The sequence below is a fragment of the Ictidomys tridecemlineatus genome, chromosome 3 (genome assembly GCF_052094955.1).
Source record: "Ictidomys tridecemlineatus isolate mIctTri1 chromosome 3, mIctTri1.hap1, whole genome shotgun sequence".
In the NCBI taxonomy this organism is placed as follows: domain Eukaryota; kingdom Metazoa; phylum Chordata; class Mammalia; order Rodentia; family Sciuridae; genus Ictidomys; species Ictidomys tridecemlineatus.
Genome location: NC_135479.1, coordinates 102,268,838 through 102,295,400, shown reverse-complemented (window position 1 = coordinate 102,295,400; position 26,563 = coordinate 102,268,838). Strand labels below are relative to the sequence as shown.

Below are 26,563 nucleotides of genomic sequence, written 5' to 3'. Positions count from 1 at the left end.
AAGTGGAGCAACTTGGGATGATTGGTGTTTGTAAGTCTATGCTTTATAACTTGATTCCGGGGACCTTGCATTGAAGTGAAGTACCTGCAAAGCCACCAAGCAGAAGTGGGGCGGGGGTTGAAAACCTGGGCTGGGTGGGAAGTATTGTGTCCAGTCTTTCCTGAAAGTGGGCTTTTCTCGAGGTGACTCTTTTTACTAATCCTGAATAAATGGAAGTCAGGCCTGTCTGGCTTACAGAGGCGTGTCGTCTGTAAGTGAAGGGCAGGAAGGGAGCTCCTGGTCAGCAGAGTGAGGGTAACAAGGAAGAGGGAGGATCGGAAAACTAAAGACTCCAGCCTCCTGCAATGACGCAGCCACATCAGGATCACAGCAGCTCAGCTATGGGCTCAGCCTAGGTGCCCTTCTACAGAAGAATGGGTCAAGGAACTGTGGCCCAAATACACAATGGAACACTATTCAGCCACAAGAAGAATGAAATCGTGGCACTGACTGGTGGATGGGTGGACCCGGAGACTATCATGCTAAGTCAGACAAGCCCATCCCAAACCCAGGGCGGAATGTCTTCTCTGATACGCAGAAGCTAATCCAAAATAAGTGGGGAGGGGATGAGAAGAAAGAGAGGGGAAAACAAACAAGAGGGAACTTCATCAAAATAGAGGGAAGACCAGTAGAGTGTGAAGGGGACTGAGGGGGAGGAATAAGGAACGAGGACAGGGAAGGACAGTGGAGGGGGAGTGACTCTGGCCCAATTGTCCTAAGTGCATGTGTGGATGTGGCAGGGCGCGTCCCTGCAGGGGGGTGTCCCCAGGACTGTAAGGGCATGGGTGAGGTGGAGGGGTGGGGTGGGCTGGGACTGCACTGGAGTAGGCTGTGCTCCATGCTTGTTCTGGCGGGGTGTATCCTGGGTGATCGATAATTTAAAAAAATAATAATAATAAGGGAACTGAAGCAGCAGCATATAATAAAATTAAAGGAAGTTTTAACTTTTTACCCGCCAGTCTCACAATAGCTTTGTTGAGGTGAAAAAGAATCCAGAAACATTCAGCGCTTACCATAGAAACCTTAAAGGGAAAATACCCTGTTTCAACAGTGTAATTGCTGCCTGATTGTCTTTTGTTACCAAGTGAACAAAATACAAATTGTTTGTTTTCAAATGTTCTGCGGTGTTCCAACAGCGTTTGTGTTACCTCCAAAGAGATCATTGGATAAACACCAACGTGGAAAATGCTGCGCCCTGGCAGCAGACTGGCTGGGTTAGAATCCCTGCCTCACCACTGGCCAGTGCCCAGGCCCTCCCTGGACCTCATGGTCTGTGCTGACGGACACAGTGACAGCCTCCAGTGCCACATTTTTAAGATGAGAAGCCACGGCTTATTAGCACTTGCCTAACACATTATGTGTTGCAGTCATCGATCAATATTCTTATTGTTACGTGATTATTATTTTGGTAAAACTTCAGTATAATATCATTCACTATCAAAAACAATTTTGTGTACTTTGAATATTCCCAGGACTAATAAATCCAGAGAAGATTAGCTACTGAAATATCAGAAAAACTCTGACGAAGCAGTCTTACTTTATAAGGCTGTCTCCTTAAATGGATCCAGGGGTCTAGTTACAGGGATTTCTTCCAGCATTTATTTCCTAACACAAATCACAAAGCTTATTGGTAGAAAATTATTAATAGAAAAATGTGCTACAGAAACTTTTTTCTTCTAGAAACAAAATACTGTTTTCCCATATGGAATCACAAAATAATTGATCCATTTGCCCAGGTGCTGCAGGAAGTCACAGCAAAAGCCATATATATATCAGAAACACAGGTTTTTCCGCCTCTCAAATCCCAAAACTCATCATAGTCCCCAGGCCACTTAGATCTTCCATGAATTCATTGGCTATCTTCAAATTTTTGTGCAATTTAATTATGCTTTATTTCTACAAATCTTTGAGATGGAAAGAAAGGAATACATTCCTTGAAAAAATAAGGTTGTCCCACCACCAAGTTCAAGGTCAGCCTTCATCCGTCAGTCATGTAGGGTCCACTTTCATGAACTGAACCCGAGTTACTCCCTCTGAGGCTCTTGTTCATTTGCTTTGTTAAGACTTCTCAGATTTCCACGTGGTGAGGGCCCAGTGAACCCTGGAACATTTGGTTATACTCAGTCGGCTTGCCATGTTCCAATGACGAAGGAAACATTTTTATGGTAATTTAAAAGAGAGATCAGCAGGGAAAGTTTGGAAAGCACAAGTTCTCAGGGAAATCAAATTAGCTGGGAAGATTTAATTTTCACAAAAATATTGCCTTTAACCCCGAGCTCCCTCTGAGGTCTCTCTCCAGGTCTGTGGGGGAAGAGGCAGTGGAGCTCGACTACAGTGTCTGTTATTCTTCAGAGTTAAAGAAAGATATCATAACTCCAGCCTTCTCCATGATCATACAGAGTGACCGCCAAGACCATAACACCGGACAGTGGAGAGGCCTCAGAGAGGATGAACCCAGTACATGCCTGAGAACTGAATTGAAGCCTGAGACCAGCTCTGGGTCTTCCCACCACCACACAGATCCTCAGCACGGAGCAAAGATGAAACCCAGGGCTCCCCACCTGTGGGCAAGCTCTCTACACCATCACACCAGCTGCCCTAGGCCACCGCATACCTTTAAACACGGCCTTGACCACACCTCCTGGGCATGTCCTGGAAGAACCTTGCTGGGGGTCTCACATCACTCCACAACATGGCCTTAGGAGACCACAATATGCCACCCTAAAATATGCTTCTCTAGCATATTTTGGGCTCATTATTCTACAAAACTGCATAACAGTAGCTTGGAAAGTCTGCCCTTTTGTAAAATATTTCAAGAAATCTGCAATAATAAACGACTCCTATCAGGATAGCACTGCCCTGCTTGTGGGCAGCGTTTTTGTCTGCAGGTGGGACAACTTTTAAGCCCCATGTGTTCTCTCTCCCATCCCCAGAATCCCCAGGCCCCTGCTCCTCCCTGTAGCTCAGGATGCTAGATGAGCTTCCATCTCCTGGCTCTTCCTTGAGTCCTGTGTGTTATGGGACTTCTGTGTGTTGAGCGTGTGCAATTAAACATGCTTTTTCTCCTCTTGGTCTATCTTCTGTGGACTTAATTTCAGCCCAGCAGAGAACCTACAGAAGTGGATAAAGCCATTCCTGCCCACACACAACCTCAAACTCAAAGAGACCTCAGTGGTTATGTGCACCATTAACATTCCCAGTGCCTCAAGTAGCTCCTGGCACGTTGTAGACTGTCTACCCAAAAGTGATCATGGGGTGAATGTTAGGCCTCTGGGTTTTTTTGGTTTTTTTTAAAACTAAAACGATGGTTTTTAATGGGAACCAGAGGTATGGCTACAATCATGTAGTCCAACACAAATCCATGGGTGTTCAGGAGGTGGAAGGTTACAAAAAAAAGGGGGGGGGGTAACACTGGGTACAGGAAGAAAAGCTGTTCCAGAACCTCAGGAGCCAGGCTAATACGGCCTCTCCCTGCGATCCTGTCTGTGCTCACCCCTGGAGTCCATCTTGCCAGGGCCAAAGCCACCTCTGTCCCCACCTCCCCGGCCCCCTCAGAAGCCCCCACGGTCCCCTCCACGGCCCAGGTAGCCGCCCCGATCATAGCCTCCTCTGCCACCACATCGATCATCTCCATAGTTACCCCCACCCATGTGGGAGCCTCCTGGTCCCCCTCCTGGGCCATCTGGTTTAGGAGCCTTACACTGGTTGCATTCATTTCTCCAAGAGAAGTTCATGTTCTCACACGTAGGATTAGGACATTTCCAGTCCCCAGCTCGTTGCTGACCTCCACCACCACCACCTCCACTGAGGAAACCTCCCCGGCCACCGCCGCCACTACCACCATCTCCAAAGCCTCCACGGCCCATGGGTCCTCCTCGCCCTCGGCCTCCACGACCATTGCCACCACCCCGATTGAAGTCTGCTCGGCGAGTAGCAAATGAAATCTTGATAGGATTCCCAGAAAATTCTTTGCCATCAAACCAGTCAATAGCTGCTTTGGCAGAAGGTGGGTCATCAAATGAGACCGTTGCCTCTCCCTTCAGCTTACCGGTTTCCCTGTCTGTGTATAAATTAATCATAAGCTGTCCAGTTTTCTTATTCGTCTTAATAATACCAATCTGCTTGAAGTAATCAGCCACAGACTCAATTGTAACATTCTCACCCAGGCCTTGTACAAAGATGGTGTTGTTGTCTGAATTATCCTGTTCAGAATCATGGCATGATCCTTGATCCCGAGAGCCACCAAATTTATTGAAGCCACCACGGTCACTTCCGCCCATGCCGCCTCTGCCTCCACGGCCACCTCCACGACCTCTGGGTTCATAGCCACCAGTGCTGCGGTATAACCACCGCCACCGCCCCTGCCACGGCCCCCTCGGTCCTGTTGGCTCCCCCGTAGCCACCGCCGCCACCACCACTCTGGTCCTGATTGCCATAACCACCGCCTCCACCACTCATGGAGGACTGATCTTGGCCATAGCTGCCTCCACCACCACCTCCACCTCCTCCACTGCTACTGTTGTACTGATTCTGTTGTCCATAGCCCCGGGGGGGATTATAGGAGCTTTGCTGCTGTCCACCATAGCCAGATTGTTGGCCATAGCCTCCACTTGGGGGTTGCCCATAGCTGCTGCTCTGAGAACTGCTACCATAACTTCCAGAGGTGCTACTGGGAGCTGGTTGCTGACCGTAGCCAGGATAGGACGACTGCTGCCCATAAGATGATTGGGAACTCTGGCCACTGCCATAGCCACCAGTGGAGCCATATCCCTGGGGAGCTGACTGAGTGCCATAGCCTGTGTTTTGGGTCTGTCCATAAGAAAAACCATAGCTGCTCTGGCCATAGCCTGAAGTGTCTGCTGACTGGCCATAACCACTGTAACTCTGCTGTCCATAGGGCTGATTGCTCTGCTGGGAGTAGCCCTGCCCAGGCTGGGTGGGGTAGGCCCCATAGCTTTGGGTTACTTGTTGAGTATAGTCGTTTGAGGCCATGTCCGCGCACGCGCGCACAGGCCGACAAGCAACAAAATTCCGACACGACTGAGCACCGCCGCCTCGAGGACTCAGGCCTCTGGGTTTTATCTGTCTATCAAGGCCTGTCAATCAAGCTCATCCTGTAGTCCATGACTGGTTGATGCCGGCTGTAAGTTCTTCAATAGTGGTCCCACCAGAGGTAAAACCAAGTCCCCCTGTTGCTCTGTGACTACTTAGGCCCAAGCAACACAGCAGAGGCAGAGCACAGCTTGTTTCCAGGCACAGGCTCTGGGAACTGTCCCTCTGTGAGCACCCTAAGGCACCACATCATCTATGACTACCCCAGGACCACAAGGCTGGAAAAGCCACATGAAGGTCCTGTGGCAGACCCCTGTGAACTCTGTAGCACATGCTTCCCTGCCAAGATATTGGATGTGGGCGAAGCTGGCCTGGGCCCCCCAGATGGGCACATCGGCCTGCTGAGTACCAACCGCAGCCCTGAGCAGAGCCATGAGGCAGGAAATTCACCCAGCTGTCACTTGCTGAATTCCTGACTCACAAGCCAGAGATCTCATAAAATATTTGTGGCCCAAAGCTCTAAGTTTTAGACCAACCTGTTTTGTAGTGATAGATGACTAGAATAGACTCCAACCCCAAACCAAAAGCCCTCTCTGTTCCCTTATGGAAGGTCTCAATTAAGAATGTGTTTGGCTGCAAATAACAGGAGACCCTATTATCACAGAAGTCCAGAGCTGAGCAGCCCAGAACTGGTACAACTTGTCCAGGCCGCCACCAGGGCCCACATCCGCAGGATGACTGCTGTACCTCCAGCCCCTGCACATCGCTTCAGACCTGAAAAGAGGTGGTGGGAAGAGGCAGAGGGTCAAGAGCCCCAGGCCTACGGCGAGCTCACCTCCTCTGGGAAGCTTTCCCAAAGGTTTGTTGCATGGCTTTCCTTTACATCTCACTGGCAGGATTTGGGTGCCAGGGGCCACCTCTACCTGCAAGGGCGTCTGGGGGGAGAGTGCCCTGAGCAGGGTACACTGGCATCTGGGGTAACTGGGATCCTGCTAGGAAAGAAGAGGTGTCTGTGGCAGGAGGCCCATCTGTCCTGGGTCCTGGATCCCAGCAGTAGCAACTTGCTACAATGCCCACAGATTCCCATGGAGAGGTGGTTTAGAGCACAAATCTCATGGGAAGGGTATGTAAGAGGATTTATTTTAAGGTTGAGATTTCACAGCAAGTTCATTGCTTTTTGCTTCAACTGTACATTTATTTGGGATGGCTCTGAGAAGCCATAAAGATCATCTTGTCTGGAGGGACAGCCCCCACAAACACCCAGGGGAGCTGACACTCCTCCTGGGTGGGAAGCACCAACAGGCATCTCTGCTCTGAGGAATGATTAGAAATGTGCTCTCCCCAATTCTAAAAGGCCTTAATAACCAGGTTGACCTGCAGCAATCATTTCTGAACGTCTTTGCATGACAAATGATCAGAGATGCAAATCCACATTCAATAGCACCCTTTACACAAAAACTCATTACAGAAATAGAGGCTTGTCATGTTTGGAACAAGAAGTATTTTAAAAAGAGAAAAAAAAAAAGCTCATATGAAATCCAAATACCTCATGAGCACTTGAACGCGTAACATGGCCTAAATGTTAATGAAGCAATTCGACTCACTCAGCAAGATGAGCAACAAAAGAAACGCTTTCAAGACACAGCTGTCAACAATTACCCTGGATGGGGTGGAGCTGGCTCATATTCAGATCTTAGAGCTCATGGAAATGTGGAGCCTGTTTGACCAAGAGCCATGCCAGACTCCAGGCAGACAGTGAACAGCGCTCACTTAGCAGGACAGAGATGACGCATCCTGGCTAGCTGGGTGATCCCCTCATGTCTGAAATAAGTGGCTTTTTTTTTTTTTTTTTTTTTGTAGGTTTGGAAAGCACCAAAGAGGGATATAGGACATAACCTGCCTTTTCCTGAGGTGACAGTTTAAATGGCCCCTGGCAGGGCCTTGATGATTTCATTGTCAGGTTTTTCTTTTCTGATTTGAACCTTCTGGATAGCGAATATTTTCACAAATGGAAGCTTGTGGACTGTGTTTGGACCGTTTAGAAGAGACAGGCTCTGTTCCAGCTGAGGACAGCACCTCTGGGCCACCCCTCTCACCCCAGCTTGCACTTGCACACACAGACTTAGCAGATGGGTTTTACCCTTTGACCACAGACCAGGGGTAGCCTCAGCCAGAGGGAGAGATTTCCTTTCCTGGGAAGCTGGGGTCAGTCAGAGAAGCCCCCCAGCTCCTGCAGTTTCCCTGAGGATGGATCCAGGGAGCAACCACGTGCAAAGAGAAGCAAAAAGGCAGTGAACAGAACGACTGCAGGAGGCCTTGCACTGGGTGAAAAACAGAAGCCACACAGCCCCAGGAGGCTCCCCGAGCGGCCACTGTGTGCCAGGAGCCCACCGTCCCAGGAGGCCAGACCACATTGCCTGCCTCCAGTTCCTGTGGAATTCCCTGTGTCCTTCCCTTTGACGTGAACTAGCTTGAAGGATTTGGCCGGAGGCTGTCAGCTGCCCCTCAGATCTTCATTCTCCCTTCTTCCTCACTAACTGAAATCCAATAGTGTCCACAGCAGTTAAGAAAACCACACTCTCTAGCCTGTCTTATTATTGGGTCATTGATGAGAAGCAATTGGAAGCTATTGGTGATATTTTTAAGGAGCCTCTTAAAGAGAGCAGGCTCAGGAGGCACACCCTTTCCCCTTCTCCTTTCTTGTTTCCTGGAGAGAGAGTGTGATTGCTTGGCTGTCACCACTGGGGTTTTGATTAGTCCCCAAATGAAGTTCTCAGTACAAGTGGGTGTCAGTGCTTGGCAGTCAGCTCTGAGAGCTTCACTTGTCATTACCAATTGTTCCACCCGTAGCAGCTCTCCAGTGGGTCAACAGTGCCCAAACCCAGAAATTGCTGTACACAGTCCTTCTGTGTCTAGAGTCCAGTAAAGTCGATGTATTAAGATCAAAACACGTCCTGGGGTTCGATTTCATTGCCTACCCGTTCTCACGCTCTCTTCCACTCCTGCTTCACACAGACTTGATGCTGAACAAGACCTTGCTCACCAGGGTCGGTCCTGTGCCCTCCTTCACCGTCCGACACACATGCTATTGATTCTCTGAACAAAATGAAAACCCCTTTGACTCCGTTAAGTATCACATTGTGGATTTCATTCAGTGGGAATTGTTTTCCACTGTGCTTTGAAGAAGCCATAAATCATTAGACAAGCAACTGCAAGATACCTTTGTTAAAGTCGTTGGTAGAAATTATTGACCTGAGAAGGGCCAAGGTTGTATGTTTTGTGTCACCTCAAAAATGACCCTCCTTGGCAAGACACGGACAGGAACCACCCCACCACTGTGCATGCTTCGTTCAATCAGAATTGAAGCAGGAAACCTGTCACCCATGCAGGTGATGGCTGCAGTCTGTGCTGTGGACTGAATCTATGCCTCCAGCACTGGTCCCTGACATGGTGGTCACTAGAGATGGCCCTCTGAGAGTTGGTCAGGTCAGAGAGCCCTCATGATGGACCAGTGCCCTATGGGAAAGACCAGAGAGCTTGCTGGAAGAATATGGTCATCTGCGGGTGAGAAAGCTCACTGGATGGCTCCCTCATCAAGAATCAAACCTGCCAGTGCCTTTATCCTGGACTCTGCAGCCTCCAGAATTGTGAGAAATAAATGTCTGTTGTTTAAACTTCCCAGTCTCCTGAGTGTGGTGGTGTATGCCTGTAATCCCAGCAACTCTAGAATCTGAGCCAGGAGGATCACAAGTTCAAGGCTGGCCTCAGCAACTTAGAGAGGCCCTAAACAACTTAGTGAGAACTTGTCTCAAAATAAAAATTAAAAGGGCTGGGGATGTGACTCAGTGGTAGAGCATCCCTGGATTAAATCCCCAGCACCAAAAACAACAAAGCACCCTTCTGTGACATTTTGTTATAGCAGCAGAACTGAGTGTGATGGTACCTTTTGGGACTCTGGGAACGCTTTAGATCTGACACCTGAGATCTGGGCCACCTGGGATTTCACCACAGTGCATTTCCTACTTGTTCACATCTCAGAAAAGCTTCTCTCCATGGCTGCCTTGCCTATCTGTCATACCTCATTGAATCCATGATGCTATTAATTATTAGATGCACCATCATTTTACATACTATGAAAGAAAACAAAATGATACCCATCATGTGAAGAGATGTACCAAGTGCATCCCAATTTTAAAGTACTAAAATATTAAGAAGGGTATATTCTGGAATGGAGGAAGGCAGTGCCCCTGAGTACAGGTCTGGCTCCAGGAGAGAAACAGAACCCAACTTCTCCAGGCCACCGAGGGGTCCTAAAGCAGGAACTCCCAGTCTGCTCAATGTTTCTCCCCAAGTCCTTTCCACAGTGTGAGTGGGAAGGAGAGGTCACCTGACATCCCCATTGCTGGGGGAGACTGAGCGATGACCACCGGCCAGGAAGCTTCAGCAAGGTGTTCTTGTTTTCCAGATAAGAAGCTGCTGCGGTCAGCCTGTCTGTCTGTCTTTCTGTCTGTGTGGCTGTCTGTCTGGCTGTCTGGCTGTCTATCTGTCTGTCTGTCTGTCTGGCTGTCTGTGTGGCTGTCTGGCTGGCTGTCTATCTGTCTGGCTGTCTTTCTGTCTGTGTGGCTGTCTGTCTGGCTGTCTGGCTGGCTGTCTATCTGTCTGGCTGTCTTTCTGTCTGTGTGGCTGTCTGTCTGGCTGTCTGGCTGGCTGGCTGCCTGCCTGTCTTTCTGTCTGGCTGGTTGTGTGGCTGGCTGGCTCTCTAGCTGTCTGTCTGGCTGTCTGTCTGTCTGTCTGTCTGTCTGTTGTCTGGCTGGATGTCTGGCTGTCTGTCTGTCTGTTGTCTGGCTCACTATCTCTGTCTGGCTGTCTGGTTGTCTGGCTGGTTCTTTGTCTGTCTGTCTGTTGGATATTCTTTCTAGCTGTCTGTCTGTGGAATTGAGTGAAGCAGCCCTTCCTGACTGGAAGTGGCAATGTTCCCTCTTGGGTCGGCTGCCCAGGTGCAGGCTAGGCTGGCAGAGGGAGAAGAGGGAAGCTGGGCCAGGGGACAGCCCACAGCAGCTCACTCTTCCCTGTAGGCCAGGCCAAGAACCACCTGGAGCGGCAGCGGCAGACCCCAGCCTCTCTTGGGCAGAGACTCACTGGAACCCAGCATCTGCGGCTTCCATCCCAGAGGTCCTGGTGTTCCTGTTCGGTTTTCCACTAACAGGTGTCAAGGACTAAGACCGAGGGCTTCTCGGGCTTTGTGGCCTCGAAGCCTTGGGCAGGAAGGGACTCCCCCAGGAAAGCCTCCCTCTCAAGGGCCCCAAGAGTCGCTGGGGAGCTATGACTTCTCCTTATAGTGTCCCTCCTGGAAGTGCCCCACTGTGCTGTTCCAAGCGCAGGGCTCCTCAAAGGCGCTAGGGTGGCCTCCAGGCCACCCCCGCCTTTCCCATGGGCAGAGCTGCTGCGCTTCTCCAGTGCACCTGGGGGCAGCAGCTGCCTGGCATCTGGGTGGCCCTGCCACCCCCCCACTGGCCGCTGCCCAGAGCTGAGTCAGGACCCTCGCTCCGCCCACAGGGCTCCATTCAGATTCCTGCTGAGACGCTGCCCTAGTTCGAGGTCAGGGGCCACTGCCGGCTTGTTTATTTGCAGTCGCCACTTAGGGTTTTAGTATTTTTAATTTAAATATTGTCGTTTTGCCAAACAAACTAGAAAGCCTATTCGGGAAAATATTTTAGGTGTTTAACCACGAACCTTTTCTCAACAACAAAGAGAGCATGGGGGTTGGGTGCAATAGCACTTGAATGTCTCCCAGCCACTGGTGCCCCCCAGCAGCACCATCCCCTAGGGTCACTTTGGAAACTGGGGGGAGGGGGTGGCGGCTCCCGGTCCGGTCCGCAGTGGCTGGGCTTCTGCCCCACACTGGAAGGCTTGTGGAGGTCACCTTGGACAGTAAAGTAGGTGAGAGATCTGTGCATGGTTATTCGCACATAAAACCCAACATAAGCATGATTTTTTTTTGCAAGATTTTAACATATACTGGCATTTTTGGAAATGTAATTACACACACAGAAGGTTGGACTTTTTTTCTGAACAGAATTTTACAGCAGTTGTTAGTGATTTTGGAAAATCATCCACAGTGCTTGACACCAGGTCAGACTGAATGTGTCCCCTGACGTTGGTGGTTCAGTGGACAGATGCAACCTCTGCCTCCTCCACAGATCTTCTAGGGTGACATGCCTGGGGAGCACTACTGAAAATCAGGGGCTTCTCTCAGGAACACTGTCTCCTTACTTCTCCTTATAAGGTAGTTAGCATAATACGTTGATATTTTTAAATTTATGTGAATAAGTAGATTATGTTGTCTGTGCATTTTATTTCAAGATGGAACAGAGGGTATTAATTTCCTATTGGTGCACCAGGAAGCACCACAAACTCGGTGGTTTAAAATGATGCAGACCCGCTATCTCCAGCTGCTGTGGGCAAGAGCCCAGCTCAGCTTGGGCCAGATCCTCTGCTCGGGACCTCACAAGGCTAAAGTGGAGGTGTTGCTGGCTGCGTCCTCATCTGGAAGGTCAGCCTGGAAAGATCTGCCTCCAGCCTCATTCAGGTCACTGGCAAGATTCCTTCCTTGCGGATGCAGGTAGGACTGAGGTCCCCGACCCTCCATGGATGTCCATGGGGTGGCTCGGCATCCAGAAGAGGGCATCTCATACTTCACCTTCTTCCCAAGGTCACACCCATGAGGGATAAGCTCCTGAATTACAGGACTGAGAGCTCATGTATTGGGGGGCCTACTCCCACCCTGGGTGATGCAAGGTGAGCACCTGGGGCTGGGGTGCTGGTCTTGGGCTGTCTTGGCATTCTGCCTGCCGTTGGCTGTGAACAACTAACCAGTATAAAATGGGGGCTAACCAGAGGGCTGTGGACCTCTCAGTTTTAAAGAGCAACACTTGTCTATGTACCCCAGGGCATTTTCACCTGCCCAGCCTCCCTGGTGGTGGTTAGCAATGAACACCCCAACTTCCTTCATGGCTCATCCATCGGCCCCAGGTGGGGGCTGGGATGAGCACGGACACTTGACCACAAGGACTGAAAGGGGCTGTCTAGCACTAACTCTCAGCAGATAGAGACACTGTGGGGACAGAGGGGACAACCGTGACAGAGGGTAGGCACGTTGAGCAATATTCTGCTTTGTGGGAGGGAAGCAGGGTTGACAACCAGGTGCTGATCATGACACCTGAGGACAGGGTGGGACAGAACTCAGCAACCCTCCCGGGCCAAGCACGCCAACAGCCCAAGGGGCCCCAAGGGCCATCGAAGACAGGCTGCCCGTGGCCTGGGAGACCAGCTCTCCACTCCAGTCCTCCCACTGCAGCACCAGGGAGCCAGAGGGTGCCACAAGAGAGGACAGGAAAGGGCTACAGCTCGGCCATGGGAGAGCTGGGGCAGGGGACCCGGGGCCCTTACCCTACTGTCACCAGCAGCCTGTTCACTGAGAGGCTAGCAGAGGCAATACAGGAACCTGGCTAGTGAGGACAACTTCAGGCTTCCTCAACGCCAGCAGCTGCACTCTGAGGGAAGAAACTTTAAAGAAGCAATGGAGTTGGGGAGGTGAGCGACACTTCCCATGGACATTCCCAGCCACATAACCGTGCGGGCGATGCCGTGCAGAGTTAATGGTGGCACTGCTATCTGAACAGCTGCTGATGGGGACCATGTGTGGAGGACACCGTAAGTGCTTCCTGTCACCAGCCTCCATTCTTGGTATTTCCCTGAAGTTACTACACAAGTCACCCCTGTGAGGACCCGCAGGCATGGACAGCTTACTGCACTGGAAGGCATGGGATGGGCCACACTGCAGGGGCTCAGGTGGCGCCTGTGCTGCCCACAGGGAGGCCGTATGGGGAGGAGGGACAGGAGGGAAGTGGCAGCAGGTGGCAGCCGCTCCTGACTGGCCAATCCTGGGCTCGCCCAGGCACTAGCTGGCCTCTGAGAGGACTGTACAGGCCACAGGGCTCTGGACAGGCGGCCGGAAGGCCGTGGAGTCTGCCCACACGGGGGGCATGCTTGCCCTCGCTCCCATGCCTAGCTTACCTGGCACTGATGAACACTTCCAGAAGTCAGCAGAATCCTCCCGGAGGATAAAAGGGAGTCTTTAAGGATAGGAAGAGCCTCACTTTGCCAGCATGAGAAACTGAACTTCCAGATGAGGTGTTTCCTTTACACCAGGTGACCACTTTTTCTAATGCTATTGTTCAAAATGCATCTGGAACAAATCTTAGATATTCTACTTTGAGAGCAAAGAAGCTGTTGGTCTCATCTCAGTAGTGACAGGTCCCTAGAGAAGATCCCTGTGGCTGTAGCTAACCCCAGGGAGCTCTAAGAGAGCCTGGCCCTGGTGCAAAGCTGGCTGAGGGCATCTGATATCTGTGGAGCTGTGGACTGGGACGCCTTCCTGCTCCTCTAGCTGAGTAGCTTGAGTGGTGTTAGTAACACTCCTGAGCCCAACCTAAAGACGACTTCCCAGCGAGGTTTGCAGCACCAGCTGATGCTCTGAAGGGCACCTAGTGCTCCCAAGACCCCAGTTTCCCAAGGCCTCCTGATGGCCCAGGGGACTGGAGCAGCACAAGTTACCCTGGTGTTCGCTCCTGCAGAATGATCTGTAGCAAGTCCAGGAAGCGCCCCACCTGGTCCACCCATGAGCTGAGGGGCAGCACTGCCTGTCTGAACTAGGAATAGGCAGCTGTGGGAAAATCTGGGTCCAGGGACCCACCATGTGGCCAGCAGGTAAAGCAGGGAAGGAAGCCCTGTGGGATCCCCAGCCCTCGGAGCGCCCTAATCTCTGTCTCCAAATCCCCAAGATCCTTCCACTCTAGTTGCAAGCTAAATGCCACAGTGGTGCTTTCGGCAGGGTGGGGCCCCTGGCTTTGAAATACTCAATCTGAAAGCACTCTACTGCACTCCACATCTTTCCCCTCACCACAGAAAAGGCCCACATTCCCTCTGTTGATGAATCAAGAGGGAGGATAATTAGGTTCTCTTTGGGTGCAATTTCAAATGTTGTAACAGTTGGGCTTAAAATTTTTATCTTCAGATGCAAAGTCAGTGATGGTAACTATCAAAACTTTGAAGACCTCATCATGAAAATGTCTCAAGGACTTGTTGCAAGGGGTCATCTTGTGCGTAAAACCTCATGCAAACAAATGAGGGGCAAAAAAGCAAACTCAAGCTCCTCATTGAAAACGCTAAAGATCTGCTTTGGAAGTTCCATGCAAACTCCATACTTACCATCACCTGAGGAACACACAATGGATTTTTCCACCAACCTTCATAGAGAGGCTTCTGAATTCCAGTGCTAGTTTTTAGTGTTAACTTTTTATACAAATATTAGCCCTTTCTGCACTTGTGATGTGCAGGAAGTTGGGAAGCATCCCTCAGGTAGCAGACCAGGGAGACCAGCCTTGGGAAAAGTTAAGAGCGAGTGGAGGTGGCCCCCACCTGCAGGCTTTCCTCCCAGTCAGCAGTGTGGGAAGCAGGACGATCCCAGAGGCAGTGAGCAGCTAGAGAGGCCAGCCTCTTCCAACAGAAAGTTCCAACTCTTGACGTGAAGGCGCCAGGCTGGTAGATTCTGGCTCCTGCTCCGTTCCTGTCTTCCAGTGGGTGTGGTGAGTCTTCATCCTTCCAGGGTGAATTAATGTCCAGAAAAGCTTTGTGTCACTGCAGCTCAAGTCAGATGAATAAACACTTCAGTATATCTTGTAATATTTGGAGTCCCAAAGAGGCATGGCATAAATTGATTTTATTTTTATTTCTCCTAAGTGGACTCAAGGTGATTTCCTAAGCCAAGTGCTTTGGGTATTCCTGGAATAAACACATCGGTTCCTACGGTTTACAGAGAAAGGGTCAATTAGATATATGGGATCTATGATGTTTGATTAACTTTATTCTCCTTGCTTTATGGTTGTGCCCCTAGGATACACAGAACGCATTCTCTAAATAGAGGCAACCTCAATGGCTGCTTCGCTGTTGTTTCTAGTGAAGTTCCAACAGTTAAGTTGGTAGCTCATTTGCGGCGTCAGGCATTCAGGGCTTCTCTCCGTGAAGGGCAGAATCGCAATAGTCCGGTGGGAACCGCGGCCCGTGGGCGATGTCTGCGGATTCCTGTCTGCTGGGTGCAGGCTCAAGGCAGCCACGCGGTGGCTGAAACCACAGGGAAGCCGAAGCACAGGCCCGGAGGTCCGGAGGCCAGGGCAGCCCGGCCGGGAGCCTCGCCCGTCTCCCCAGCAGCCGCGCACGCGGGGTTCCCAGCGCTCGGCTCTCCACGCGTCTGCGCTCCGCGTCTGCACGGCTCGTCTGCTGAGTCCAGAAAACCACACACACTCGGCAGTGCGAGTAAACCGCGGAATCCCCACGCACGCGTTTTTACGCTAAACGCGGTTAATGCAAACGTCAGCGTCTCTGCATCATTCGGAGCTTGGGTCTCTCTCAGGCATCAGTCCAGCCCCCAGAACCTCTTCCTTCCCCACCTGGGATCCGCGCCCAGCCTCCTGCGGGTGCGGCCGACAGCTGCCCGCGCCACTGGCTCCCTCTTGTGGGCCTAGAAGGTCACTGCATGCCCGCTGGACCCGGGTCCTCTTGCAGGGCCAATCCCAGGGATTGGAGGATGCTGACATCTGGAATTGATCAAGACTAACTTGAAGACTTCCCGCAAGTGCTCGGCTCTTCTGATTCCCTCTCGGGACACTTTTAGAGTCCTCAGGTTTTCCCGTGTGTGAGACTTTCTGAGCAGCATCAGAATGGTGTGTGCAGGTGTCTCCCAGGTGCTCTCTCACAGTGAGTGTGTGGGGCAGCTCACAGGACAGGCTGGCCTAGGGACACAAGATCACAAGGCCCTCCATGGAGCCCTCGGTCTGTCGCCACCTGAGCATGTCACTTGGCTCCCAGGCCGCAGTCTTCATTGCATGCTAGACGTCAGCGGATGGGAACATGTTCTGCATTCTCCAAGACAACCCAGGCCAGCGCTGTTAGTACCTTCCATATATGTTGAGGGGCTCAGCAAAAATTCCTGAATCTCAAAATCACCTTCCTACCACAGTGCCTGAAGTTTTCACCTAAGGCACGACCCTTCAAGGGGTTTTCTTCCCTGAGATGCAGGGACACTGTAAATCCACAGGAGCTGGTGTGTGGGATTTTTCCACCAGGGGGCCACTCCTGGCATCCCAGAGCAAAGTGTCTCTGGAACCACGGGTCACCTCCCCTGCAGGGAGATGGCCAGTTCTTCAACTGGAACCCCTGGTTCTCTGCTCGGGGCTTTTTGGGCTGGCATCAAGTGAATGCCCCCAGAAGTGGCGCTCAGCCATGACAGGAGGTGCTTCCTCATCCCTGGGCAGCAGTGATGCTGTTCAACAGTGTTGCCCATTTCCCAGTACAATTAAGCCCCAGGCTTCCACGGAGGTTCCTGCTGGACACCACTCCCTGTACTGGCTTCATGCCCTGCTCCATCTCTGCTAGTGCTTTCTGGATCCCTTTGCAGATAAACACTTGCACTCAGATCCTTGTGTCAGGGCCTGATTCAGAAAGTACCCATCCTGGGGCAATGGGCACCAGCAGTGGGCCTGGGATGAGACCTTCAGGATGGGGGTCTGGAATGGAATCACTCACATGTCCAAAGGGAACAAGACCCCGATGCTGATGTTAAGCGGAGTTTCAAAAGACTCTGAAAGCTTTTCATCTTATCTTGCAGATAAGTTCTATGAAATTGTCATCTGCAGTGAATTGAGATAGAATTTGCTGGAAGGAGATGCATCCTGCTAATGCAAGAGCACCAGCACTTTAGAGATATGGCAGCAACAGACCAGAGTTGATTAGTTAACTGAAATTGAAACCCCGAAGAAGATGACAGGCTCAAGCCAGCTGACCATAAACTTGGAACACAGTATGAAGGCCAGAAGATTTCATGGCGCCATTTAAGTGCTTTCATCTCCTGCAGATCATGAAGACTGTCAGATCTAGGTCCTGACTGAGTGTTGGAGTAAGGAAGGAAGTTGAAGTCACAGCCCTGCAGGGTCTCTATGAGGCAATGAAAACCCTGATAAGGAGTGAACTTGGCAGCCAAACAGAGAGCTGGGGGTGATATGCCTGAGAGTGTTCAATCCCTAGATTCCCAAGAATCTCTTGGCTGGCAGAAGTAGCCCCTTCCCACCCACTAGAGAGGAGCAGCTTCTCCCCACCCAGGAGTCAGGAAAAGCTCTCCCTGAGCCAGGTCCCCCAGACAATGTTGCTTCCCTGAAGAGCCAATCCTGCCTCTCCTCTTTGCTACCAATAATTATGGCCAATTTGAAGAAAGGCTTGGGTAGGGAAGGAGTGTTCCTGCTGTAGGAAGAAAGGGGTCATTCACCACGACAGCCCAGGGCCTGGCTAATGAGAGCTCCTGGATGGGGTGGATGCTCGGAGGATGGAGGCAGGGCAGGCAGGGATGGAAGACAAGCAGGGGAGGGCAGAGCTATTGACATGGGGCACTCTCTCACAGCTCAGGTGAGGTCCTGGAGGACACACCCTCTACTCGGGTACTAAAGAGTCCCCTAGTTAGGGAGACACCTGTTTCCCTGGGAGACTCTGTGGTGGCTGTCTTAGGGAGGTCAATATTGAATGTAGGAGATGTTGCCTTTGAATTGGGCTTAGAGACAATGGGGATTGTGCTATTGGAATAACAAAGGCTACATGGAGGCCCTGGACCAGCACAGGAAAGGCGGAAGTAATTGTCATGATTCATAATGGGAAATGAGGCAGAAAGACAAGCTGGGGGTCTGATCTTCAGGGACCCCTGGTGATGGCTGATAGCCAAGGTGTGCCAGGGTGAGATCGTGGGCAACCAGTAAGGGTATCACCTTATATAAACAACCAAGAAGATCACGATCAAACGAGCAGAAACCAGGCACCACTCACTGCACTGGAAATCTGCAATCCCTCACCCATTGCTAGATGAATCCGTTCCACGGTCCAGGGCTCACGGGTTGAAAGGAAGGAGACCCTTGAGGAAGGGTCCTGCAACACACCACACCACACACACGTGGCAGCTCTTCCTCAACTCCTGCCAGAGAAGCTGGCCATTCCCTCAGTAATGCCACACTCAGGAAAGGAGAGAGGATCTCTTAAGGCTGTTGGACGTAGGATCTGAGTGGATACGGGTGATGGTGAGGCCAATACACCCTCAGGCACCCAACATTATGGAGCACACAGAACCACTTGTCACCAGGTCCCAATCAGTCTCATAGTGGTCCAGCGGTCACGCCCTTGGCCACTGTCTGCTGGGGCAGACCAGCTACCCACAAGAGGAAGGGGAGAGAAGACACCTGAGGTGTGCACAGAGCAGCTGCGAGCATCTGTTGTTGTACCGGGTCCCCCCACGGCCACCCACGCCACCCACAAGGAATTGCCGAATGTGGAGCAGCGGAAAGACACCTCAGCCCTGAGCCTGTGCAGAGGAGGGCACAGTGAGCAGCTGGAGAAACTCACTTTTCTGGCAAAGTGCAGAGGCCCTTGTCCTGGACTTACTGAATGAGAATCCTCGTTGAGCATAGTAGTCTCAGGTGACTTGTGCGTGTGGAAGGGTGAGATATATGGCTTCAGGACCTTCTGGACCTTTTGGGAGAACATTTTGAGAACAGTTTCACTTTAAAATAAGTGGACCTGTTACTCTCTAACCTGGCCAACACCAGCCCCATCTCTACCAGCACTGTCACCAAAGACTGGCCATTGCCCTCCAGCAGGGCCACTAAGAGAGCCACCTCACCAGGCACCATTTCCTATGACAAGCACTCAGCTGACCCTGTTCCCACAACTATTTTTCAAAGTGATCATATTAGGGGGTAGGTCCTCCCCAGGCCCCGCACTCACCGAAGTTTGGACCACCTCTGCGGCTGTCCGGACTGTCTGTCCCTCTCCTCACTCACCAGCCCCAGTGGCAGGTTCTGCCCGCCCCGCCCTCCATCTCCGCCCTGTACTCGAGGTTTTCTGCCGTGGTCAGAACAGCCAAAGACAACAGTGCTTCAACTGGCAGGAAACAGTCTTCACACTCTCAGGATTTCCTATTATGGGATGTACAGGCTTTTCCAGAAACACAATTGCACCTAAAAATAGAAACTGCCTGGATTTGCCTTCATCTCGGCACAATAACTCTGGGGCCACTGCCACTGGCCTTGAACGAGAGCCAGGCACTTTGATACACGAGGCTGTCAGCGGAGGTGAGGAAGCTGCTTCCAGGGCCTGGAGGGAAGGTGGGTGGCTGTTTACTTGCTCCTCATGCCTCTGTTATTTGGTTTGATTTTTGCCAGTAAAGCCTGGGCAGGAGGAAGGAAAGGAGGGAGAGAGGGGCAGAGGAAGGAGTGGGGTGGTGGAGGGGCTCAGGAGCCGGTGTGTCTGGAGGAGGAGGGGTAGGCCCAGAAGCCAGAGAGGGAAGGAGGACTTTGGTGGGATTTTCACTGTCCCCACAGCTGACCTGAAGCTGGCTCATGGCTTCCCGGAGTGCAGATGGAGAGAGCAGGTCTCAGGGAGGGTCTGTGCTCTCCCTTCCCATCCCCTGCCAGGATGCCTGCCCCTGAGAGACCTCCCTGTCCTGTCCTCAGTCCCTCTGGGCAGGGCTGGGAGGGAAGGAATGATGAGGTAGGGGGGTAAAAACAGAAGGGGCCCGGCTTGTGTCCCACCTGTCTGAGAGCAACAATAAACCGCAATCTGGTGGCTCCAGGTTACAGCCAGAGAAAGCCCAACCTGGAAATGCAGGCCTGGGTTGGCTGTGGGGCTGATCCCAGAGAGTGTCCAGCGGTGAGGCCAGGAGGACACAACCTGAAGAACATGGTCAGTGACCTGGAAATTGAGAAGACAACACAGAAGTGATGAGAAGCCAGGCAGCCTGAAGGTGTCCGAAGACGCGGGTGAGCCCTGCTGGTCCCGGCACGGGGTCGGGTTAAGCAGCCTCACGCGCTAATCCCAGCTGTCCCTTACCAGCTGCCAGGCCTGGAGTGCCTGCCTCTCCTCTAGGGCTCCCTTCCCTGTCCAGAGAACTGACCACCACTCGTTGCAGGGGTGTCTTCGAGGTCAGCTGAGAGGGATGGAAAGCAGCACTTGTGCCCTCGGTTGAGGGGATGCGTGGGCGGAAGAGGCCTCGGGAGGGACAAGACAACAGCTTCACCGGAGCCAAGCAGGGGCCAGGAAGAAAGGGCGCAGCAGGGCCGCAGCGGAGCTCAGAACAGACCTGGAGCACGGAGGACCGGGACTCGAGGGCCCACCCCGGTGAGAAGAGGCACGTCTTGTCGGTGGAGTGGACGCATTGTGCTCTGCTGTCCAGGAGGGGACATGGGGACCCACTCCCTCCAGAAGCTAATGGAAGAGCTAGAGTATCACCCTCTGCAGCCCCCAGGAAGGAGTGGAGCCACCACTGACCATCCCGCCAGTTATCCAGCAGGCAATGCACTGCCTCAGCCCAGGTCCACCTTCCAGTACCTGCTCTGAGATGGAGACACGGTGTCCAGCTTTGTCAGCAGAGGGTGCCAGGGACGTTGCAGGAAGATTGGGACTTTGGTTCTGTACTGGACATGCGGCCTGAGAGCGTCCAGCGAAGCTCCACCCCGCCGTACATCCAGAAGGCACAGTTGCTCTGCAACCCCAGGCCCAGCCTGAACCAGAGCCCAGAGTGCCTCAGCCCTGCCTCATGGACACTGCACTGCGGCCTCCCTCACAGTGCATCCCCACCTGCTCTGGCCTCTGCTTCCAGCACCAGCTGGCTCTCCTGCACCAGGACTTGGCTTCCCCCGGCCACTCCTGTGCACATGTAGGATTCCCCCCATATTGTCAGGCAATTGTAAAATTTTTAAAAAAGGTAAAACATGCATTGCCAAAACCCCAATAATTCAGTTTCTAAATATCCAGTTTAGAGAAATTATCCAGTAGGTGAGCAAAATGGTAGTTTTCTGCAGTGTTTTTTTGCAAGAGCAAAACCCCTAGAAGCAAACTACATGTCCATCAGGGAGAAAGTGGTTAACAAAAAGAAGCAAACAAAACTTGATGTATCTGCTGGGCAGCAGTTAAAGCCCATGGGTCAGCGCAGCAAAGAACTCCAACACACATTATTCAGTGGAGCAAGCAGAGTCATGTGTTTCATTTGATCCCATTTCCAAAAAAAAAAAACACAAAATGAAGTAAAGCTAGTAGAATAACCCCACCCCCAAAATGATATTTGTAACCATTGACATATGCACATGATTTTCTATATATTTCTGCTTTGTTGATTTTTCATAATATGCTCCCTGTGCTTTTCAATTTGCTTTTATTTTACATTACAAGTGTTTACTGAGTTTTGCAAAAAAACAAATTTCCAGTGACCTGAGTGAGACCAGTTTCTGAGGCATGCAGTGGACTGGGAGCCTCCTCAGAGGTCATGTCCAGTGCTGAGGCAGCCCCACTCAAGCCCCTGGCCCCACTAGAGCATAGATAACCAGCCAAGTTTCAAGAGAGAAAACTCCAGTGCTTGTTTCCTGTGTCCAAGGGTTTCCTCAGATGTGTCTCGTCATTGGACTTTATGGCCAGAGAGTCCTCAGAGACGAGCTGAGTCAGTCGCTGACTTTTAAGGCTGAACAAGCTGAGGCTCTCAGGAGCCAGGGGAGGGACTTGAGATCTCCAGAATGTTGGACATTTTTATTAAAAGGGTTTCTTGCTGAGTACCAAGAGGGCAGCAGGACAGTGTGCCCAGGACACCTCTGAAAGCCTGGGAGCCCAGAGGAAGCACCTAGGGAACCATGTTCAGAACAGACCCCAGCTCGGTATTCTCGTGACGCTGCTCAGGCCCTGCCGGGGCGCCTGGCATCCAGCCTACAGTGCCCCCAGGCTCTGTAGAGCCAGCACGGGCTTGGGCTTGTCCTTGGAAGGACAGCGCATGCTCCTCTGCACCAGGGGACTGTTCCAACCAGGGTCACTGTGCAGAAAGACCTATAAGGTTGACCTTGTTCCTGCCCTGGCAGGCTGCTGTTGCAAGAGGAGGGGGCAGTGCTTACAGTGTGGGAGTCCAGGGACGTTGACTCCGGCCTGACTAATAAGGCTCAGCCTCAGATGGACAGAGTGGGGAGATGCACTGGATGAGGAGTCGGCCACCCAGGAGGGTTCAGAGTCGGTTCCAGGACAGACCCAGCTGTGTGCGGAAGCTGGTCCTTCAGATCCTCCTGGTGGGAGTTAATGGTCAGCTGGCTCCCAGCTCACTGTTCTGGGAAGCCTTTAGTTTGTTGGGAAGTACTGCGAATTGAACCTGGGCCCCCCTCCCTACCACGGAGCTCCATCCCAGGCTATTTTATTTTTTTAATTTTGAGACAGGGTCTCACCAAGTTGCCATAATGACCATGGACTTGGGATCCTCCTGCCTTGGCCTCCTAAGGAGCTGGAATTCTAGTTGTGGGCCATCATGCCAGCTTCATAAAATCTCCTTAGAAAGAAAATTTCAGGAAGCTGGCTCGTTTGGGATCTGAGGAACAAAGAGAGGATAGGGCATCAGGACGCCCGGATTCCATTCTCTGGACTGTCATTAGATAACGGTACTCTAGGACAGATGGACATGTTGGAATCCCTGGTTCTGCCTCTGCTGTGGTCTGAGGGGTGAAAAGAAGGTGGGAGGGCCTCTGCATGTGGGCCGGCACTCAGACCAGCCCTGGTGGTTCTGCAGTGCAGGAAGCCTTCTGTGGGCATTTCAGTCTGTTTTATTTTAACTAATACCGTAATTGTACAGAGTTTTTTTTTTTTAAATGTAGGGTAAATTACATATTTTTACAGTGTGATTATATAAAAAGGAACAGAAAAAAAGTGATCAAAAGAAAGTTCCCTCTATTCCTATCATTCAGATTCAACATTTGACACCTGGTTCTACTTCCTTGATAGTTTGATGTAAATATTTTCTTCAATAAGTAATAGATTTGCTTGTTTTGGGCTCATATCCAAGAAAATAATTAATAAACTGGGAGAAAGGGAATACGTTAAAAAGTCACAAAATAATTATTAAGTAAAATTAATCGATACAGTAATGGTGTGTTATTGTCACTGAATGGCAGGCCAGGGCCAGGTGAAGGGATGCTGTTTAAGTTATTATTTCTAGATGTACATACAGAATTGAGGCAAACCACAGCCCTATTTGAAGTGTCATGCAAAGGTGTGAACAAGGAACACAAAGTTAACACATAAAAATGCATATTGTTTGAAATTATTGTCAATGTTTCTAAATCATATATTCAACAAAACAAAATAGAAATCACATCATAGGATTCTTTACAAGGGGTGTTGGGCAGTGTGGTGGACTGGACTGGTCACAGGCAGTGACCCTGAAGTCAGACTGGCTGGACTGGCTCCCCAATCCCACAAGACTGATCCAGCGGACACAGGCCGACTTCCTAGGGTGGTGCCTGGCACACACTAGGTACTCAGTTAACCGTAGGTCAAGATTCAGCTGTGGAGCCAAACACGCCAGAAAACCGTGCTGCTGCGGGGGTGGGTGGGGGGGTTCTCAGATGGTCTTTGACGGGCAGCACGCAGCGCAAAACCTGGAAGCGCGCCAAGATGGAGAAGAGAGGCATCCTCACTGTCAAAACATAGAGCCCTCCCACAGAAATCCCAACAAACCCCAGAACCATCTCAGGCTTCAAAGTCATGTGCCAACTCCAAGTCACTCCCTCCTTAACACCCCACTGTGGGGACACTGTTCTTTAAACAGGTTTGTAAACGCCACCAGCACTTTGAGGGTGAGTATCCTTCACGCACTTATTGACTCCCTGGGCTCACCCCTGGAGACAAGGCTGGATGAAAAGGGCAGGCCTGTCCTGGGGAGGGTGTTAGCGGGCTTTGTAGTACTACAGTGAGACACCAGAGGGACTCCCTTTCTGAAGAGAAAAGGTTCACATAGCTCACAGTTTGGGGGGCCCCATTGGTTTGGCCTTCAGGGAGGACACCCGTCAAGGTGGGAGTGTGCCAAGGAGCAATCAAGTGACCGAATATCCAGGTAGGAGCAGAGCAAGGGAAGAGACCCAGGGTTCCAGGACTCCTTTGGAGGGAACATCCCAGTCATCTGCCCTGTGTGTATGTGTGTGTATGTATGTGTGCATGCTGCTGGGCATGCTGAGGATCGAACCCAGGGCCTTGGCAGCTAAGCTGGTGTTGTACGGCTAAGCAAGGCCCCATCTCTACAGACCCACGGAACCTTCCAAAAGTACCACAAGCCTCTAACATGGAGACCTTTGGGGACAGTACCCGTGTTAGGACCACCCCTAACGTGGAGTCCAGTAAGGCACATGTGTGCATGCGTGCACGCACACACACACACACACACACACACACACACACACACACACACCTTCCAAAGCACAAGCAGAGATGGGGCAATGACAGAAAGGGACCCTTTGCTAGGGGAACCAAAGTCAGAACGCTTTCCCAAGCTACCTTGACTTCTTACCCTCCTCGTCCCCTCGTGCTCTGCTTTAGCACAGAGATTTATCTGCTTCTTTTGTGATGCTACAGGCAATCACAGAGGCTTCTGGATGTGAGCTCGTGGGCTGCTACTGACCTCCTGGGGAGGTGACCTCTTGGGGAGGATCTGAACCCAACCACCTGCCTCCTCCTGCATATTCCCTCCTTCTCTCCCACTCCTGGGCATTACTGGGCATGCTCCACTGCCTCGTCCATGCTGCTCCCAGGACACCCTCCTCCCTGCCACCCAGCTGGGCCCCATGAGGTGCAACCCTTGGTGCAGTTGGAGAGGACAGAAAGGAGCTGCCAGCACAGATTAGGTCACCCAGGAACTGCAGGGGTTCAAGCTGGGCCATGAGGGTGCGTGGGACATGGGACCTAGCAAAGTGCCATGTGGAGAAATAGGGCCTGGGCTTTGGGGAGAGCGGATAGCTGCCAGAGATGACCAAAAGCAGGGCCACTGAATCATGGGACATTGGCCTGGTGAGGCCAGGCAGGGACTCCTGGGAAGAAAATGATTCCCCCTCAATGGATTCTCTGTTAACTGGGGATCCAGAAACAATCCAAAATTCTCTTTAGAAACTTCTCCTGCCCAGGCAGGCCACGAACACAGCACAGCTTCCAGATTTCAACAGCAGACGGACGGGCCTGATACTCTTGTAACTCGGCCCAGAGATGACGCTGAACCTTTTCAGCCGCCCCTGCCTTGAACACCATGGCCATGGTTTCCATCCGTGGAACATTTTTGCGGCATTACTGTGGCTGCTTTAATTTATCACTTTGTTTTAAAGAACTGCACCATCCAAAAATTGCACAAGCTCACTCATTCCGTGGAGGGCAGATGGCATCGTGCCTTAATGAGATGTAACCTCCCACTGGCAGGGTGGACCCAGGCCTGGCTTTCTGGGCTCCAACAGTCAAGAATGGGAGCTGCTGGCTTTTGCAAGCAAGTTTTAAGCTCTCTTTTGTTGTAATCTCTGAAGACTCTCCGCCCAGCCCCAGAGAGGCCCTGCAGCTGGCTCCAACTGACCTGGGTCAGGTCCAGGCTGAGTCGGGAGGAAGCCTCTTAGCTCTCCTTCTCCTCCCTGGCTTTCCACCACACCATTTCATGACGTGGTTTTTAACATGCTCAATTTTGCACTGGATTTTATTGTTTTAATCGTATGAAGAGCTGAGTTTAGGGTTTCACTGACGTTTGGAAGATAATTTAAGGGGTGCTATTTGAGAACTAGAAATTTTTTTTTGAGTTTTGTTGCGATTACTTGTGATAGCCCTTATTTTTATGACTACAGTTCTCCCTTTCCCCTCCACCACCCGCCTTCACCCCCTCTGTGCATAGATGGCCTCATCTCGGTGGTCTGTCTTGGACATCACCATAATGGAATATATATGAGGATTAGGCCTGGAAGTGTCAGGCCTTATTAAATTTTACCGTCAAACCCGCTTTCCTATTCTCCATTACCTCTCTGGTCTGTGTGACCTTCCAGAGAGAACTGCCCATGCCCCATGGGAAAAGCAGCCCCTCTGAGGGTCAGCAGAGCCCTGCTGCTGTCAGCGGTCAGTCATTACTGCAGAGGCCACGACGCCCACTCTGGTTCATTTTTTAAAACTCTGTTTCAGAGGAGACCCCAGGGAGGGAAACCTGGCTGTTGGTGGTGCCAGTGAGCGCCCAACTAGACCACTGAGCCTGGGCCCTCTGACCCTGGTCCTAGGGCTCAGAGCGTTGGAAGCCTTGGTTCTTTAATTCAGCCTCAGGAGTCCTGAAGAGGAAGAGGGGCTGACTGCTTTCAGCCTTGTGTTTGGGGCTGCAATCCTTCCAGGCTGTGCCTGTTCCCTGCACAGGCTCCTCCAGCCCGAGCTGCAGAGGGAGCCCGAGAGGAGACAGCTGTTGGGTGGTGCCCCATGCAGCGAGGTGGTCAGGGTTGAAGGCAGCTCCACCTAGAAGTAGGACAAGGGCTTGGGAAATCACCTGAGGCAGGAAGGAGGGGGCCTGGGGACA

General features: G+C 51.6%; 1 long non-coding RNA gene and 1 pseudogene across 1 annotated transcript; one reads left to right on the top strand and one right to left on the bottom strand.

Moving 5' to 3' along the window:
• Positions 1-3,336: 3,336 nt before the first annotated feature.
• On the bottom strand, positions 3,337-5,123 carry LOC101971282 (RNA-binding protein FUS pseudogene; annotated as a pseudogene).
• Positions 5,124-19,491: 14,368 nt separating this feature from the next.
• On the top strand, positions 19,492-23,080 carry LOC120884352 (uncharacterized). The gene is made up of 2 exons (XR_005726762.2): positions 19,492-20,003; positions 20,153-23,080. It is a non-coding gene; the product is annotated as an uncharacterized LOC120884352 (long non-coding RNA).
• Positions 23,081-26,563: the final 3,483 nt, after the last annotated feature.